At 42.7% G+C, this 20,007-nt stretch overlaps 1 protein-coding gene across 1 annotated transcript in view; it reads left to right on the forward strand.

Moving 5' to 3' along the window:
• LOC136960249 (uncharacterized) overlaps positions 1 to 20,007 on the forward strand; it is an 84,704-nt gene that overhangs the window by 32,540 nt on the left and 32,157 nt on the right. The gene's annotated exons all lie outside the window — the stretch shown is intronic.

The raw sequence follows: 20,007 nt of genomic DNA on the forward strand, positions 1-20,007 counted from the left end.
TACCTAGGGTGTATAAACAGAGTAGTTCCTACGGGTGAAATGTAAGCCCATGGGCATCTTACCTACAGGCATCGCCCTTCCCCCCAGGGTTTAAACAAACGGCGAACCACTGGCAACATACACTGGGTACAAAACGTTCAGTGTCCCTACCAAAGCTGAGACCAAACCTACGCCCTTGCCTACCACCTCTAGGCCTCTTCAGGCCTCTGTTTTCAAAACAAAATCTAGTTGGAGATAGAAACTTTCAGTTTCCTTGTGTTCAAGTTTCTATCAACACCAGTAGGACTTACAGGGGTCCTAACAACAGGGGAAATAACTTCAGTGTCACCTTTCAAAAGAGACCATTTACATGCATGTACTCCAAATGGTTCAACAACAGCTTTCAATGTACTTTGGGTATGTTGTTTAGGCGTTTTCAGGCACATTTAACAGGACTATTAAAAGGTTAAACAATTAAAATGCTAAGTTTAATAATGGATTAAAAATCGATATGCTCAGTTTAATAATGGGACACGCGAACGTTTGCTGATAACACACGCCGCCCCAATAACGTGAAATGATCAATAAGATCAATACTAATGGGAGACGAATGCCGGAGCTAAAATGTATGCTTCAAACGACGGGACAGAAGATAACTAGATCGACTACACACAATAAAGGCAAATTGCTTCACACAGTAACAAGTGGTTGTGATCACTTTTGAGCAGATTAGCTCTACCTTAGATAGTTAGAGATGAAGCACGAACGTTAGCTGCGCTGCTGCATGCATCGAACACATGACATTCCAGTAACTTCATTCCATGCTGTGTGTTCAAATGCTTCTTCATATTTGTAGTATTTCCTCCCTTCGACGAAATAGACTTTTTACACACGTTACAAGTAGCGTTGTCATTTTGTTGTGAAATTCAACCAAACTTTAGATCGCTTCTTCCTAGTTGCCATGTTTGCTGCAGTCTGTCTGAATAAACTATAAAAGTTTGCGCATGAGCAACAGCACAGAGAATCGTTAACAGAATCGTTAAGGAATTTTGCTAACGATTCCAAGGAATCGATTCACTGGGAACCGGTTCTTGATACCCATCCCTACATATGCAGCAAAAAAGGTTTTATTTCTGAACAGTACAGCACTGTCAACGGGCCTGCTCAACCCATTGCAGCACACAAAGTGATGTTCCCACCACGCTGGCCAGGGACCTCAACAATGGCGCATTGGCCAATGACATTTCTGCCCCGCGCCTCCTCTTCACCAGGTTGAATCCAACCTCATCAATGAATATGTATTCATATAGCTCATTGGGTGTGCTTGCCTTCGGCAAGGGCACAACCTTTGTTCTCTATCATATATATTTCTTTCTTTCTTATTATTGTTTATTTTCCCACCCCTAAGCCTTCATCAATATTTGGACTACATAGACAACCTAGGTGTCAAAAGTTTCGTCTTGGTAGCGATTGAGGTGCTTGTATTTTTATTTACGTTCCGTTGCACGGTTTAAGTAGAAATTAAGTTTTTGTGGCGAAAAGTAAAGCTAACGGTGGGTAACTTGCTAGCCACAGTCAATGACGCTACTTACGTCACTAACGTCACAAACTCACGTGACTACCTCTAGCAGAACATTAGTTCAGCAGCTTGTTAACTTCTGGGAGATAGCTAGGCTAACTGCTTTACTGCAAGGCAGCTGCAGAAACGCCACAAGCAAAGAGGCCAGGGTGATAACTATTCTGTGATATGAAACACAATTGTGAAGTATAATGTACAATATAAGCTGATATTATTAAGGAAGTACATCTACTTTCGGAAACAGTAGTTTACTATTTCACTGAAGCATTAGCATCATGACATTAGCCTCTGTTGCCCGGGCAACACATACTACAGTGGTCTATGATGCATCTGTTTTCAATCGTTAAAATAAACATTCCTCACAAATAAATTTTCGTTGTAGGATTTATTATGACATTACATTACAAGTAAACAATTTGTTGCTGAAATTATCATTACCTGTGGTTTCAAACCAGTTTTGCTCACTGCAACGCTGTAGCCTACGCGAGACACACTACAAAAACATCTAAACAGCTGTTTAGGAAGTCAAACGGCGACATAACATGTTCGGCACTCCCCTTACTTAAATCAAAAGTCTATCTGACTACTAACCTGAACTTCATTGCCACAGCCTAAACTTTGTCAATCTGTTCATGAAAATAACAGGAGTCAGGTGGCTGAGCGGTGAGGGAATCGGGCTAGTAATCCGAAGGTTGCCAGTTCGATTCCCGGTCATGCCAACTGACGTTGTTTCCTTGGGCAAGGCACTTCACCCTACTTGCCTCGGGGGAATGTCCCTGTACTTACTGTAAGTCGCTCTGGATAAGAGCGTCTGCTAAATGACTAAATGTAAATGTAAATAATTAATTTCATCATAAACCGTACAACGGAACGTTACATCGAATTCAACCAACGCAATCGCTACCAAGACGAACACAGCAGTAATTAACGTTTTGGGGGCATATTTTCAGTTAGCAGATGGTAGGCTACTGTTTGAATCGCGATTCCATCTTCTACTGCCGGTAACGTCATAGAATAGTCATCAAAGGGGGTTCTTTATTAATGAATTAATGCAATATGAGTAGGCTAAATGCCTGAAAATATCACGAGAAGGGAAAACTTAAAAGGATGTTTAAGTCATAGAGATTAGGTCAATTTTTACACCGGTCTGCCAAATGTATTCGTTTTGATTCAACTATGAGGCTGCCTCTTACAGTGGCAATGAGAAGACATCTATTTCATTGTACACTTCACTCTTATTTTGAGTTGTAAATGAGCAGCAAAAAAAAAAAATCTATGTAATCTTTATAAATAATAAGTATGCATTTTTATATAAAATATACAGAAATATCAGTTGTAAAAATTTCATTAAAAAACGGACCCCTGTGCAACCGACGCAAGCAAGCACACCCTACAATTTCCCCAGAAATTGTACCCTCTCTAGTTAGCTTTGTCATGCTCCTGGATCCGCTGAAACAGACAGCATGATAATGCAAGTTATAGTATGGACACAGATAGATCAACACAGTGGGCTACAGTGAGACACTGTAGAAAAGGAACAATATTGGATTACAGGTACAATACATGCATGTGTCAGTGCTGAATGTATGGGACTTACAAGCACAAACTCTCGCTGTAACTCCTTGATGTGGTGTATGTTCCGGTCGAATGGGACCCTGCACACTTGTTTCATCCGCATGGCATTCTTGCAGAGAACACGGTCCAAGGTAGAGAGGCTGACAGTCTGGATGTTTCTGAATGTGGCATGGTCAGCCAGGATCCTGGTTTGTATCTGTCGGAGAGTGATAGTGTTGTTTTCACGAACCATTTTCACAATGTCAGTCTCCTGTTCGGCTGTGAAAGTGCATGTTCTTCCTCCACAGTGTGGTTCTCTTTCAGTCCTGCTAAATACAAATACTGTGAGCACACTGTATTCTATTGATATGCATTATTTCAGTACACAAAACAAATATAATTCATACCTGTTCTCCATTCTAAAGGTTCTAATGATGGCAGCAACTGTGAAGCGGCTGAGATTTGGTTGGACCCTCTGGCCAGCCTCCCTCATGCTCAAACCATGGTTGAGCACATGGTCTACCACAGTGGCCCGAATCTCCCCTTACAAAAAATAAGTATATTAAAGTATGCTATAAGTATACTAAAATATGGATAGTACACTTTTAGTTCACTTTTGATATACTTTTAAGAAGTATGCTTAGAAAATAGTTCACTTTTAATATACTTTTAAGAAGTATACTTAGAAAATCGTTCACTTTTGATATACTTTTAAGTATGCTTTGAAAATAGTTCACTTTTGTAAGAAGTATACTTAGAAAATAGTTCACTTTTGATATGCTTAGAAACAGAAAATGGAGTAGGATGTAGGTTTTCTATTATTACACAGCAAAAACCGTCAAAATAATTTAAAAGTACAATACAGGTTATATTTTTTAGATCCATCTGATTCTAATTATTCATGTCTAGGAAAGTCTATTATGCATTGCACATTGAATCCTTTTTGTTACTGAAGCTGCAACCTTAATTACTGCCAAAACATTCTGAAACCCTATACTCTTATACTAATACAGTTTTTCTCGATTGATTACACACATTTTCTGAATGCATACCTCATACTCTCAGAACTCTACACACAAATAAGAAAAACACACACACAATGGGCAAAACCCCTCACTTCTCCTGCAAAATTAAACTTAACATTCAAAACAATGTTATTTAATCTCAAAATGGTATTTTGTTTTCAAATGACAAACACAAACCATCATATGAATAGACATTTATAAGAACCATTTGAACACTGATGTGCTCAATGTAAAACACTATGATGAATGGAAAACACTTCTTCTTCATTCATCATAGTGAGTTAGGCCTTTTTTTGTTCAGTGTTACATTTACTACAGACAGTAAATACATAAGTGTGTTGTAAAATATTTGAGAATATTGTTTTTATACTCAGAACACAGAAATACACGGTAACAAATATATTTTACATATATGTACACAGTGTACATCCCAACCAACACAAAGTTGCACATACAGCGGTTTACATACAAAACAACAGAATAATTTACTGTATAGTGTATACAGTTACATTATTATTATTTTTCTTTGTATTTGCCGTAATGTTATGGCGTTATTTTCTAGGACCATGTTCATGATTTCAGTTTCCTGTTCAGGAGACAGAAGACGTTCCCGACCACCTTGTGTTGGTAATCTTTCAGTTCTGCCAAACATATAGTAAAATACTGTAAATACTGTGTAGGAATACAAAGTAGGAATACATTTTCCAAATACTTGAAACATACTTTATTTTTACAGTCCTACAGAACAGTCCACAGGCAATACTTTACTACTGTACTCATTGAGTACTGTATTGATATGCAGTAGGCCTACTGCAATTTTGTAGTGAGAGTAGATTTCTTACCTATTCTCATTTCGGAAAGTCCCGATGATGGATGCTACAGTGTACCTGCTCAAATTTGGCTGTACTCTTTGCCCAGCCTCCCTCATTGTTAGACCATGGTTGACTACATGGTCAACCAAAGCGGCTTGGATCTCATCAGAGATTATGGTCCTTGGCCTTCCTCATCCTCGTCCTCCCTGTCCTCCTCCTCTTACTCTCACTCCTCAGCCTCTGTTTCCAATGTTGGCATCCATTGCTCAAAAACAGAAAAGGTCACCTGTTTCCTTTTTATTCTAAAGCTCTGATTGCTAATTGTAAAACTGTGTGACAGGTGTTTGTCCATGCGATGAGTCAGTGTGCGTATTTGAATGGCAGTGTGTTCCTTGTGAAAACAAAAGATTTTCTTCATGAAAATTGTGCCAAATGCAGAGAATTGTGTGTAGTGTTTTGAAAAAAGTGTGTTTTAGAACTGCAATTTGAGTGTAAAGCAGGAATTGTGCTTGTAGTTTAGCAGAATTGGTTCATGGGGTTGGTGCATGAGTTACATGTTGTGGTCATTGTGTCTCAAGTACCAGTATTTGTGTGTAAACAATTGAGAAAAACTGTAATTATCAATTGGAGTATTAATGGCAAAAACGAAAAAGCTACTTGAGAAAGAAGCAGACAGAAGGGTTGCATTTGAAGGTTATACTGTCAAACTGACTGAAGAATGAAATGACGTGAAAAAATTAAGATAGCGTGGATCATTGGCTGGTCAATTCCCATGATGCAAGGCGGTAAATTGTGTTAAAATTTGCTGATAAGTTTGCCGTTTGTTCGAAATACAAATGTGACTTCATGAATTTCGTTTTTTAAATGTGTCTGCTTAGAATTACATGTTTTGTTGAGTGGAAATTGTCATTGTTGTGCTTGTGTGCTATTGTAGCCATGAGTTAAATGACTGTTACGTTTCATAAGAAGAGCTGGATTACTACACCGTTAGTGTTTACGCAGTACATTTACATTTAGTCATTTAGCAGACACTCTTATCCAGAGGGACTTATAATAAGTACAGGGACATTCTCCCTGAGGCAAGTAGGGTAAAGTGCATTGCCCAAGGACACAACGTCATTTGGCACGGCCAGGAATCGAACTGGCAACCTTCAGATTACTAGCCCGCTTCCCTGACCGCTCAGCCACCTGACCCCGCAGTAATTAGCTTCTTTCAGCTAAGAATCTGCCGTGTCACTTTGCAAGGCCCCGCCAAGTGATGCCAGCTCAGCGGCATTTGAGGGGCCCCTGAATATTTAAATATATATAACTAGATCATAGTGAATGGACGTTATTACGTTTATTCTTGAAGTACTTTCAATAATTCAAAGTGCACTTGAAAATATTGCGAAGTATACTTCTGAGGTACTAAAGGAAGTATAGTTCATGAACTGAAAGTGCACTACACAGGTTACTTTAGAGTATTCCAAGGTATACTTTTAAGTACTTTAGGAAGTATAATACATGAACTGAAAGTGCACTACACAGGCAAAGTAAACCTCAAATACACTATAAGTGTACTAAATGACCTAAGAAGTGGGCCAATTCAGTTTACTTAGTACAAAAATAGTATATAAATAAGTACACTGCTAGTATACTTTAAGTTACATGATAATAGTATACTTTTTTATACTAAGTATACTTACAAAATAAACTTGAAGTATACTTCTTTTTAGTAAGGGTCATTAGAGATGACAGTTCTTCTTTCTCCTCCTCCTCCTTCTTCTCCTCCTCTTCCTTGTCCCCTTCCTCTTCCTCCTCTCACTCTTACCCCTCTCCTTCTCTGGTTGTTATGTTCTAAGTTCTCCATTTTTCACCAAACAAAACAGAGGCTCAAGGCCCTTTTTATGCTGCAGTACTGATCGCAAATTGCTCACCAGACCTGAGTGTTTAGAGATTTGAATATCTGTGTGTTGTAGGTTGATGCTTTGAGACTTTACTTGAGAAGTGTGTGCAACAACTGAACATTGTGTGTAGTGTTTTGACAACAAGGTGATGTGTAATTGACATCAGTGTGTAAACAAAGAAATTCAGAGTCGAATGCAGATAAGGGAGTGTGAAGTAGTCCCAAATTGGGTCGAGCAATTGGTACATGAAGTTAAGGTTGTGATTTTTTTTTGCTTTTTGTGTGTTAATTGTGAAAAACTGTCAAAGAAAACGTACATCCTACTCCAGAAGAAATGTATTTTCTGTTTCTAAAAGTATATCAAAAGTGAACTAAAAGTGTACTATCAATTTTTTTTGTATACTTATAGTATACTTTAATATACTTATTTTTTGTAAGGGTGTGTACATTTGTTTTCTGGGGTGTAGATGTCAACCCCCTATCAGTGGTAATGAGAGGTTATGGCAGGGCAAATGACACCCACCCACACACTCCTTCGCATCTCTTACACAGTGACTACTCAGCCAACCTAAGAGCTTCTGTCTTGGATGACCGCAAATGGGAGTTTCTGATTGATTGTTTACCACCTTAGACCCAGTTTTTCTAACTGAGCTTTACCATAACCATAATCCTAAACCTGTCTATCGGCCTGGTTACGGAGTGAGTGGAGACCCAGAAGTTTCTGGAAAGAGTCTCTGGTGTCACACACAGATGGCCTGACCTTCTCGGTCACACACTTGTTTTTATGCGTTGTTGTTGTTTTTAGCTAGGATGCTAGGTTGCATCACCCTCCATGGAGAACAACATGTTGGGTAATATGATTTACAGGTCACAGAGAACCGGCCCAGTTTGCCTATTGGTTGTGAGGCATCCAAAGGCATCAAGGAGACAATATTAACTGGATTGCTGATTATTTTGGTGTGTGTGTGTGTGTGTGTGTGTGTGTGTGTGCCTGGCAAAAGATGTAGCTTTAGTCACCGAATCAACATGGGAAACATGATGGCTGGATTTATTTTGTGAGATTATCAGATGGAGTTGTATCTGGCATCGTTGAAATTGAAATAGTGTTGGACATCACTGAGCAGGTAATTAAGGCTATCTGTCTCGCTCTGTCTACCTCATTCTTTTTCTCTCTTTCTTTTTAAAAATGCATTTCTTTCTTTCGTCTGTCCTGGGGCTCTGTTTTGAGTGAATCTTCCAAGTTTGTCACTCAGGTGACAAAACAGAAGGCTTCAAAAGGAAATGAAAGAAGTGCTACCAGATATCTGGAACTCTACTGTTGTGTGTGTGTGTGTGTGGAATGCTTCAAGCTATGTTGTATGGTATGTGAGTGTTTGCATATGCAATACCATGCATGTTCTAGTGTCATTCATTAGAAAGTGAAAGAGAGAGTGATGTCAGAGGTATGAAAGTACATTTACATTTAGTCATTTAGCAGACGCTCTTATCCAGAGCGACTTACAGTAAGTACAGGGACATTCCCCCGAGGCAAGTAGGGTGAAGTGCCTTGCCCAAGGACACAACGTCAGTTGGCATGACCGGGAATCGAACTGGCAACCTTCGGATTACTAGCCCGACTCCCTCACCGCTCAGCCAACTGACTCCCAAAGTAGGATGTTTGAAGAGAGGATGTCACAGGTTGACTGAGCAGCATTCTTCGCATTCGTCCTGTTCTCTCTCCTTCCTTCCTGCTCCCTAGAGGTGAGTACACTCTTTCCCTTCCGTCTTCTACTTTAGACTACTGTCTGACTCTTCCTCCTCTTCTCTGACCCTTCATCCTCTATTCTGATGCTTCCTTTCTGCTCTGACTCTTCCTCTGTTCTTACTCTCCCTCTGCTGTCTGACTCCCCCTCGCTCTGACTCTTCCTCTTTGCCTTCTTCTGTTGTCCGTCACATTCTTATGGATGTTAAAGTGACATCTAGAATGTTTGTCAGCCTTTAGACAAAAAGGACTGGAGATGCTCATATGGTTTTTTTGGGGAGTCATAAAAAGATAAAGGTTATGTCCAGCTCCTGACTCATGGGAGTCAGGTGGCTGAGCGGTGAGGGAATCGGGATAGTAATCAGAAGGTTTCTAGTTCGATTCCCGGCTATGCCAACCAAATGACGTTGTGTCCTTGGGCAAGGCACTTCACCCTACTTGCCTCGGGGGGAATATCCCTGTACTTACTGTAAGTCGCTCTGGATAAGAGCGTCTGCTAAATGACTAAAAATGTAAACGTAAAATCATACTTTGTGAGTGGAGGTACTTGATGACTTCACCTGAATTTCACAGTTTTGTAATGACTGGTTGCAATTGGTTGTATTATGTGTCAGTCATGTCCGGAACAGGGTTCTCTTGCTTCATGCATGCCAAATGAAGGGGTTTTACCTGAGAGCGATGTGCTGGCTGGAGTTTATACGCTAAGATATGGAGAAATCCAAGATGGCGCCGATGATGGCTGCCTCGGTCGTTAGGTGCGCTCTTTTTTGTCTTGTTTTGTCTGTTAATTCAGTGTTCTGCCAAGATTTCCGGGGTTCTCTAACTAGAGAAGTACTTCTAAACATCAGGACTACAACTCCTGTGGATTTATTTCCCACTTTTCTGCTTCCAGCGGCGGAATTAGTGGGAATTATAGTCAAAGCCACCCTCGGCTTTGTCCTAGCAGCGAAGCGCCGTAGGAGAGGCAAACGAGCCGGTGCTCTGGTGCGACTCCGTCGGCGTGGGGCACGCACAGCGTTACCGGGGATATTTCTCTCCAACGTGCGTTCACTGAGCAACAAACTGGATGAACTTCAGCTACTGGTGTGGAAAAACAGAGACTTTCATTCATCTTCTGTTTTGTGCTTTACGGAGACATGGCTGAGTGAACTGATCCCAGACTCTGCGCTACAGCTAACAGGTTTCAAACTCCAACTGAGAGCGGATCGTGACCCTGTGCTCTCTGGCAAAACGAAAGGCGGTGGTATTTGTTTTTACATTAACAGTGGCTGGTGTGAAGATGTGACAGTGATTCTGCAGCACTGTTCTCCTGATCTGGAATCATTTTTTATTAACTGTAGATTTTTTTACTCGCCACGAGAGTTTGCATCATTCATTCTGGTTGCCGTCTACATGCCTCCGCAGGCTAGCGTCAACGAGGCTCAACGTGTGCTCGCCAGCCAGATACTGAGTGTGGAGCATGAAAATCCGGATTCCTTGGTTATTGTGCTAGGCGACTTTAACAAAGGCAATCTCACTCAAGAACTCCCAAAATATAGACAATTCATCAAATGCCCTACCAGAGAAGGAAACACCTTGGATCACTGCTACTCTACAATCAGCAAAGCATACCATGCGGTCCCCCGAGCAGCACTGGGTCACTCTGACCACGCCATGGTCCACCTGATTCCTGCATACAGGCAGAAGCTAAAGCGCTGTAAGCCTGCTGTGAGGACATCAAAACAGTGGACCAGTGAAGCTATGGAGGATCTGCGGGCGTGCTTGGACTGCACTGACTGGGACATGTTCACGACTGCTACCAATAGTCTGGATGAGCTCACAGAGGCTGTGACATCATACATCAGCTTCTGTGAGGACTGCTGTATACCAACACGCACCAGGGTAAGCTACAACAACGACCAACCCTGGTTTACAGCTAAACTCAGAAGGTTGAGGTCAGAGAAAGAGGCCGCGTTTAGGAGTGGGGACAAAGACAGTTTCAAGGAGTCGAAGAACAGGTTTAGCAAGGCGGTGAGGGAGGCTAAACGACTGTACTCAGAGAGGCTAAAACACCAATTCTCTGCAAACGACTCTGCTTCTGTCTGGAGAGGGCTCAGGCAAATTACCAACTACAAGCCCAGAGCCCCCCACTCCACTAACGACTCCCGCCTGGCCAACGACCTGAATGAGTTCTACTGCAGATTTGAAAGACAATTGGACAGTCTTGAACTACCCCTTCCCACCCAGGAGGCCTCCCACCTCCCCCCCTCTACAGTGACGACTCTCTCCATTCAGGAGGGTGAAGTTAACAGACTTTTCAAGAGGCAGAATCCCCGCAAAGCAGCTGGGCCGGACTCTGTCTCTCCAGCCACCCTCAAGCACTGCGCTGACCAGCTGTCTCCGGTGTTTACCTACATCTTTAACACCTCCCTTGAGACATGCCATGTGCCAGCCTGTCTCAAGTCCTCCACCATCATCCCTGTGCCCAAAAAGCCAAGGCCAACAGGACATAATGACTACAGACCTGTCGCCCTGACCTCTGTGGTAATGAAGTCTTTCGAGCGCCTGGTGCTGGCACACCTTAAATCCATCACTGACCCTCTACTGGACCCCCTGCAGTTTGCCTACAGAGCCAACAGGTCTGTGGACGATGCAGTTAACATGGCCCTCCACTTCACCCTACAGCACCTGGACTCCCCTGCATCTTATGCCAGGATCCTGTTTGTGGACTTCAGCTCTGCCTTCAATACCATCATCCTCGCCCTGCTTCAGGACAAGCTCTCCCAGCTGAACGTGCCTGATTCCACCTGCAGGTGGATCACAGACTTCCTGTCTGACAGGAAGCAGTGCGTTAAGCTTGGAACACAAGTCTCTGACTCCCGGTCCATCAGCACCGGATCACCTCAGGGCTGCGTCCTTTCTCCTCTGCTCTTCTCCCTGTACACCAACAGTTGCACCTCCAGTCATCCGTCCGTCAAACTCCTGAAGTTTGCGGACGACACCACCCTTATTGGGCTCATCTCTAGTGGAGACGAGTCTGATTATAGGTGGGAAGCGGCCAACCTGGTGACCTGGTGCAGTCAGAACAACTTAGAGCTCAATGCTCTTAAGACAGTGGAGATGGTTGTGGACTTCAGGAGGAACACAGCCCCACTCACCCCCATCACCCTGTGTGACTCCCCAGTCAACACTGTGGAGTCCTTCCGCTTCCTGGGCACTATCCTCTCCCAGGACCTCAAGTGGGAACTGAACATCAGCTCCCTCATCAAGAAAGCACAACAGAGGATGTACTTCCTTCGGCAGCTGAAGAAGTTCAACCTGCCAAAGACAATGATGGTGCACTTCTACTCAGCCATCATTGAGTCCATCCTCACCTCCTCCATCACCGTCTGGTACGCTGCTGCCACTGCCAAGGACAAGAGCAGACTGCAGCGTATCATCCGTACTGCTGAGAAGGTGTTTGGTTGCAATCTGCCTACCCTCGAGGACCTGCACACCTCGAGGACCCTGAGGCGAGCGAGGAAGATTGTGGCCGACTCCTCCCACCCTGGACACTCCCTGTTTCAGTCACTCCCCTCCGGCAGAAGGCTGCGGTCCATCAGGACCAATACCTCACGCCACAAAAACAGTGTCTTCCCTTCCGCTGTTGGCCTCTTCAACAAGGCCAAGGGACCACACTGACTCAAATGACTTCTTGCTTAAAACACTCTGCTTTTTGCACTGCATTACAACATGGTATCTTGTACATTTGTATTTTTTGTAATATTTGTATTTTTGTATTTTTATATTGTAATTTACGGCAACTTATATTTTATTGTATATTTAATTATATTCTAATCCCACTTAGTACTGCTAGTTTATGTACCCTTTGTATAGTTAGTCCACATATTTAAATTTTAGGTATATGTTTATTGTATGCACCTTCCTGCCAAAGCAAATTCCTTGTCTGTGCAAACTTTCATGGCGAATAAATCCCTTTCTGATTCTGATTCTGAAGAAGGAACATGCGCACACACACATATATACACACACACACTAGCAGGGTTGCGATTAACTCAACACCGCCAGTTACGCTTTCAGTTACGTTTTCCCTCCAAAGCTAGAGGCACAATCACAGATAACTATACATATAAATCATTTGTAAGACACAGTGACAACAAAATATAATTAAGTGAATAGTACACAGTGAAATGGACAATACATACCGGTATAATAAATAGAAGGCAAAATGTTAAGGCTGGTTACGGTACACTCAGGTTTTCTCTCATTTCATGGCACTCTTTAAGACATCGTCCAGATACGGAGGCTGTGTGTCCCTCCCTTAAGAGTACTTTCATCTTTTCATCATCGGACAGTGTGGTGAACGATGGTATAAGGGTTTCAAATTTATTAAAGAAAATGGGAGGGGAGCTCCGCTGGCTCTGCTGTTGGGGGGTTCTGGTAGGGGGAGGTGCTCTCTAGCCGGTCCTTATGGCAGCTGGGTGCAGGCTTGAGGAGGAGGTGGTGGGGCGTGGGTTAGTAGGTGCCCTGTTGCTGTTGCGTGCTCCCGGAAGCAGGGGAATGTATCTGTGGTGTTGGGGAGGGGGCGGTCCATAGTGGCCTCCTCTTCTAGGGCCGAGTGGGGGGGTTGCTAGACTGCGACCCAAGGCAACGTCTTTTTAGGGTCTTAGCGAATATCTTTACCCCCTCTCTGTGAAGACGCAGTCCATCATAGGTCCCAGGTGCCGATGGTCTGGTGGTAGGCGAGGTAGATGTTTGGAAAGGCTGCACATCCTCTGCTGATCTCTGTGTTTATGTCGTGGATCACGTGTGTGTGGGGGGGGGGGTGTCAGTGCGGGGTAGCAGTGTTGATATGACAACCCGTAAGTCAGGAAATTCCCTGCAGGCCTTTTTGGCTACTTTCCTTATTGCTGTAGCCATGCCGTGGCGAAGGGAGTTAAGGTCATTTGTACCAGTATGGATCAGGATGTGTTGTGGGTTCCCAAGGATGTGATGGTTAAGCAGCTGCAAGGCCTGACCTGTGTTTCTACAGCGTTTGAATGGTACACTTTGTCCAGGAAAGAGTTTGTTGGTGTCAATGTATTTTTCGTTGGAGTCCATCAGGAGAACCACCTCTGGACCTTGCTCCTTTGGAGTGGCAGGCATAAGGGGGGTAGGAGGGTTGTGTGCCCTCTTGTGCATGGTACTCGTCAGGGTTAGGGTCAGGGGACCGTTTGGAGATAACCGCCTTGGGTCCTGTTTGTAGGCAGGAGGGAGGGTGGGGTGCAGCATGAGGATGGGATGGCAGGACGTGGTGTCTGAGATGGTGGTTTGGATCTGATGGAGTTAATCTTCAAGGAATTGCAAATGACTGATTTTGACCTCTTCTCTGCATTTTCCTTCTGTTTTGACATCTGCCCACAGATGACTCTGTTCTTTTCCTCCAGCTCTCTGTGTCCTTCTGAGGTCTGAGATTGTCGTCCGGCTCTCTGTCTTGATTTGCTGGATCTCTTCTTTGAGCTGCTGGATGGAGCTGCTTGATGGTTTAATGAGCCTGGCCTGGGTGAACTCTTTGAATTCAGCAAAGTTAATCTCGAGTAGAGCTAAGCTTTCCATCACTTTTTTGGAGTCACTGGGTGGAGCAGGGTTGATCATGTTAGTGGTGATCTCTGTCACTGGGTTCTCTTCAGAGTCAGAGATGAGAGTTCCAGTTTGTTGATTTTCTACCTCTGCCTTTAGAGAAGAAAAAACTGTTTCAAAATCGTTCAGATTGTCCTCGGTTCCCTGTAGGAGGACTGTGCCCTTAGTGTAGTATGTAATTTTCAGTACTGGGTTGTCAGTGGCCAGGTTGTCATCTTTCAAGTTTCATTATTGTCATGTGCACAGAACAACACAAGGTCAGACTGGGCAATGAAATTCTTGGGACAACACAACGCAAGCAACCTGGCATAACATAACATATAAGTACTAAGAACAGAGATTACCATATGTTTCAGAAAATAAGCCGCAAAGTGTATAAACCGCATCCCCCCAGAATGAGCACTTTGTGTTTGTAAATCGGAGTATAAGCCGCACTGGAATATAAACCGCACTTTGAAAGCAAACAACGTTACCGTTGCACCAGCTAACATTGATCGGACAAATGCTCACGATTGATTACTTGCCCATACACACTGTCGTAGCGGACAGCTTGGATAGCCACCTAACTAAACAACATTCCCAATCAGGGTAAAAACTCTAATTATCTAAACAATAGACCATAGCATTACACATATCAAAACAGAACAAACACAAAAATAGAACTCCAAACAATGCTTACTTAACTAAGCTAATGCCCGTAATTTAGTAGCTTTTCAGCTTGCCGCAGGGCTAGGGATGGGTATCGAGAACCAGTTCTTGTTTAGAACCGGTTCCCAGTGAACCGATTCCTTGGAATCATCAGCCAAATTCTTTAACGATTCTGCTAACGGTTCTCTGTGCCTGTTATGCATGCGCGAACTTTTATAGTTTATTCAGACTGCAGCAAACATGGCAACTAGGCAGAAGCGTTCAAAAGTTTGGTTGTATTTCACACAACAAAATGACAACAACGCCACTTGTAACGCGTGTAAAAAGTCTATTTCGTCCAAGGGAGGAAATGCCACAAATATGAAGAAGCATTTGAACACACAGCATGGAATGAAGTTACTGGAATGTCATGTGTTCGATGCATGCAGCAGCGCAGCTAACGTTCGCGCTTCATCTCTAACTATCCAAGGTAGAGCTAAACTCCTCAAAAGTGATCACAACCACTTGTCACTGTGTGAAGCAATTTGCCTTTATTGTGTGTAGTCGATCAAGTTATCTTCTGTCCCGTCGTTTGAAGCATAAATTTTTGCTCCGACATTCGTCTCCCATTATTGATCACTTCACGTTAATTATCGGAGGGCGTGTGTTATCAGCAAACGTTCGCGTTGTCGTGCTAACCCAATATTAAACTGAGCGACAGTCATATTATATGATTTGACCTTGGCTGAAAATTGAAGATTCTATAGCTAAGCTAGCGTAGCTATAACTGACATAGCTTAGCTATAGAATCTTCCATTTTCAGCCAAGGTCAAATAGAAGTGTAGAAGAAGAGCAACGACAAAATGTAAATGTGTATGTATACATACTGTATATGGTGTGTAGCATTATAGAAAATTATATAAAATCAAATTTATGTAAATTAACCCGTTTGTGCTCTCCCCCCCCCCCCCCCCCCCCCCTTGCCCAATAAGAATCAATAAGAGAATCAGTAAGAGAATCGAATCGATAAGCAGGAATTAATGGAATCAGAATTGTTAAAATCTTATCAATACTCATCCCTAGGTACAACGCAGTCGCTAGCTACCTGTAGTCTAACTGTATATAGTCATGGCAATCCTCACACAAACTATCAAAATGATTTTAGATTTTCGAAACGGTTTGATCAGTACAGCCAATCAAAATCTGCGGCAAAGCCGGCAAACAGGAAGTTTGGAACAAGAGAATGTCTAAAATGTTTTTTGTTCATTTTACCTGCTTTACCGGTTTGGACACCTAATTGCTGCTTGCAGCTATATTTATAGTTGGGATAATAATAGCAGTAGCAGATGTAGCCTATCATTGAGTGTGTTTACTCAGCTTTCTTAGTAGGATTCAATGTGTTGATTGAATGAAACATACAGCAGTAGGGCCGATACAGGAAGACACGCGGCGACACTTTGTTGCAGAAGGATGATGGTGCAAGTTTTGGTCGTGGCGCATACAACGATTAATAAAAGGAATCATGTAGACGCGTTTATTGAGTAATCGCATAACTAATTACACATGTAAACGGAGTAATCGTATTATTGGTATAAACCGACAATTGCTAGTAATCGGGTTTCTCATGGTCAAGTAAACGTACCAATCACCTGTGTGAGAGACTGAGTGGTGCGTGTCTGTCGTTACGGTGATGGTGCAGCTATGATTGCTAACGCGCTAAGGGCAGAGAATAAGAGAAATGTAGCTAGAATCCACACCTCAAACAAGATAATCGCATAACTAATTACACACATGTAAACGGAGTAATCGTATTATTGGCATAAACCGACAATTGCTAGTAATCGGGTTTCTCATGGTCAAGTAAATGCAGTCAGTGGCGTAGTAGAATAAAACAGTTCCATTAGCAATAGTAGTAAAAGAGATATTAGGTGCGTTCGACATGGACTGCGGCTGCATGAAACGACCGGCGAGAGTAGCCGCTTGCAGTCGGGGAGGAGTTGAAAACGGCTCTGTGAAGTCGGACATTCCAGCTTCTCGTGGTTTGCTGCGTTGACGTCAGTCATGGCCGATCAAGCGCTGTTTGCTTACTTTACTTTATTTACAATTAAACTTAGTCTTTCCGTTAGTGAAGAGGCGGACTAAAACCCTTTCTTCAACACATTTTTAATTCAATTAAACAGTTTGGTCCGGATTTGAGCGTTGGCGAAACTGAAGGTGTCAGAATAATTACAACACACGTCAAAGTTGTCGTGTGTGAGTCTGGCCAATCATGAAATAGCTGTGTCGTCATTTGAACCCGTGCAGTTGCTCTTGAGAAAATGTGCTCGGCTACACAGCCGGCAGTTCTCGAATCGATCTCACGGTACTTTGATGGCTACGTCACAGTGACCCAGCCTCGGCGCCGTCTCAAGTCGGACAAAAAGTCTAACCAGAATTCACTGTTTCAAGTCAGCCGCCTGCAGCCGGCTGCAGTGCTGCATGAAGTCAGGTCATGTCGAACGCACCTACTAGCAGCACCTGCAGAGTCACCTCTTGTAAATTGTATCGGGTTGAAATACTATCAAACTCTGTCTTGTGACTCCACTAATCAGCTAATACCAATCACCTGTGTGAGAGACTGAGTGGTGCGTGTCTGTCGTTGCCACGGTGATGGTGCAGCTATGATTGCTAAAGTGCTGAGGGCAGAGTATAACAGAAATGTAGCTAGGATCCACACCTCAAACAAGTTAACCTAGACGCAAAACTATACGTCCAATCCAAAAAATAAGGATATTTTCCGAGACCGTGAGGGAGAGACGGCGGGGATGCGACGAAAGAGGTGTGTTCCAGTCGGCCAGCGGTGTGGGGAGAGAGCGTGGTGGACAGCCGACTGGATTCTGAACTTCAGGCCTGAGTTCGGATTTCCATTTTCACCTGTGAGGTCTTTCCTTTCTGTAGATTCGAAGGATCGTCGGATACATTTGTTATTTTTTTTTTGACTGAGCTCAAAACAGGTACTGGGTTGTGCACAACTAAAACAAATTGACTATTGCTGCAGCAAAAACTTAATTAAAAGGTAGTTTTGGGCCAGAATATATTTTATTTCTTTGTGTTTTGAGATGTGAAATGTAACATGCATTGTTGAACAAATTTCAATAATACAATTGTTTATAAGAGTTACTATATATTTGTTTTCATTCTCTGTGTGAAGTAAATCATCTACAGCCAACAACAAATTAGTTATTAAATATATTTGAAGTCTATTTTATCTTTATCCCTCGAACCAGGACATTACTAAAGGTATTTAAGTAGTGATCCCAGATCTTGAGATATTTTTGCAAGTAATTTATGGAGGCTGATTAGAACCTGGTTACACTATCTTCACATATTGTGAGTCTGCCACCTGTTCCAATGCCCTCTTTTAGTACATGTTGATAGTGTTTACAGAAGATTACCTTCCAGGCTTTAAAACATCCAGTGTAAAATATAATATTTGTAGGAGCCAGGTTGCTTACGGTAATTAGGGCACCTGGTGGGGGGCGGAGGAAGTTATAGTATTTGAGTGAACGGCTGGCCCGTCTTAATTACGTGATTGCCGTTGTTATAAGTCGTGCAATAACACGATGGGCATCTACATTTAAATTCCTGACCAGCATGGTCAACGGCCTGGAAGATGGATTGTCAACCATTCGCTTAGCTGTCATGCAAACCAGGTGATGTCTGCTAGCATGGCTGGTCAGGGATTGTTTTCGAAAATTGTCGGTGCCTGTGTAAAAAGATCCACTTTTGTCTGCTTTAGACGGGAACATACGACAGACGACACAGTGCATCTTCGTTCCATAAAAAAAATGCTTCCGTTTGAGCTCGTAGCTCTACTTTGCTGCCATCGTCACTTTATTGTCTCGCGCCAGATGTTAAATGTATCGAGATTAGAGTATTACAATTTGACAACCACTCGTCACTCACTACTCAACTCTTGATTTGCCAACTGTGCACCCCACAAGCTGAAGTTATTTATGCATTTAGCAAAACATATGAAGGATGTTAACTTTTACAATGCAAATTTTTTTTTCAATCAATAATTTGCAGTGGCCCGATCGGGCCAGTGAGTTGCTAGTTTAACTGTCCCGACGTTACTTTTTACTGGCCTCGCGCCATCGTTATTGTCGAGCCCTGACTAGTGAAGGCTACTTACTAAGTGAGAGTGAGGTCATGCCGGAAAATATCAAACTGAGGCTTTAACATATCGACCAAGCTTTCACGAGGTTGATATGCCGAAACCGAAGTTAGATATGGATAGTAAAACTCAGACTGATCGCTTTCGCTCATTTAGAAATTTTCGTCGGAGGGCATTACGGATCCGTATTGAGCTGTGAGTAGGTCACCACGCGGATGGCATGACTGCGCATCAGCCAATCGGAACGCTCGTACTCGTATCTTTTTTGAGTCGTTTGTTTTTAACTCAAGTGTTGTCTCGTGAGGCAGTTGTTGGGTGTGCTTTGCCTTCGGCAAGGGCACAACCTTTGTTCTCTCACATATATATTATTATTTTTATTTATTTTTGCCCCCCTAAAACTCAGTCAATATTTGGCCTACATAGACAACGTAGGTGTCAAAAGTTTTGTCTTGGTAGCGATTGAGTTGCTTCTATTGGAATTTACGTTCCGTTGCATGGTTTAGGCTTAAGTTAAGTTTTTGTGGCGAAAAGTGAAGTTAACGGTGGCTAATTTGCTAGCCACAGTCACTGACGTTACTAACGTCACTGCGTCATTAACGTCACGAAAACACGCGTGACTACCTTTGGCAGAACATTCGTTTCGATCTGTTAACTTTGGGGATAGCTAGGCTAACTATAGCTTTACTGCAAGGCAGCTGCAGAAACGCCACAAGAAAAGAGGCCAGGGTGATAACTATTTACTCATTTTACTTTGTGATATGACACACAATTGTGATGTGTAATGTACAATATAAGCTGATATTATTAAGGAAGTACATCTACTTTCGGAAACAGTAGTCTACTATTTCACTGAAGTATTAGCATCATGACATTAGCCTGTGTTGCCCGGGCAACACATACTACAGTGGTCTATGATGTAGCGTTATCTGTTTTCAATCGTTAAAATAAACATTCCTCACATATACATTTTCGTTGTAGGATTTATTCTGACATTAGAAAACGATTTGTTGGTGAAATTACCATTACCTGTGGTTTCAAACCAGTGTAGCTC

Source organism: Osmerus mordax, chromosome 17 (assembly GCF_038355195.1).
Source record: "Osmerus mordax isolate fOsmMor3 chromosome 17, fOsmMor3.pri, whole genome shotgun sequence".
Taxonomy (NCBI): domain Eukaryota; kingdom Metazoa; phylum Chordata; class Actinopteri; order Osmeriformes; family Osmeridae; genus Osmerus; species Osmerus mordax.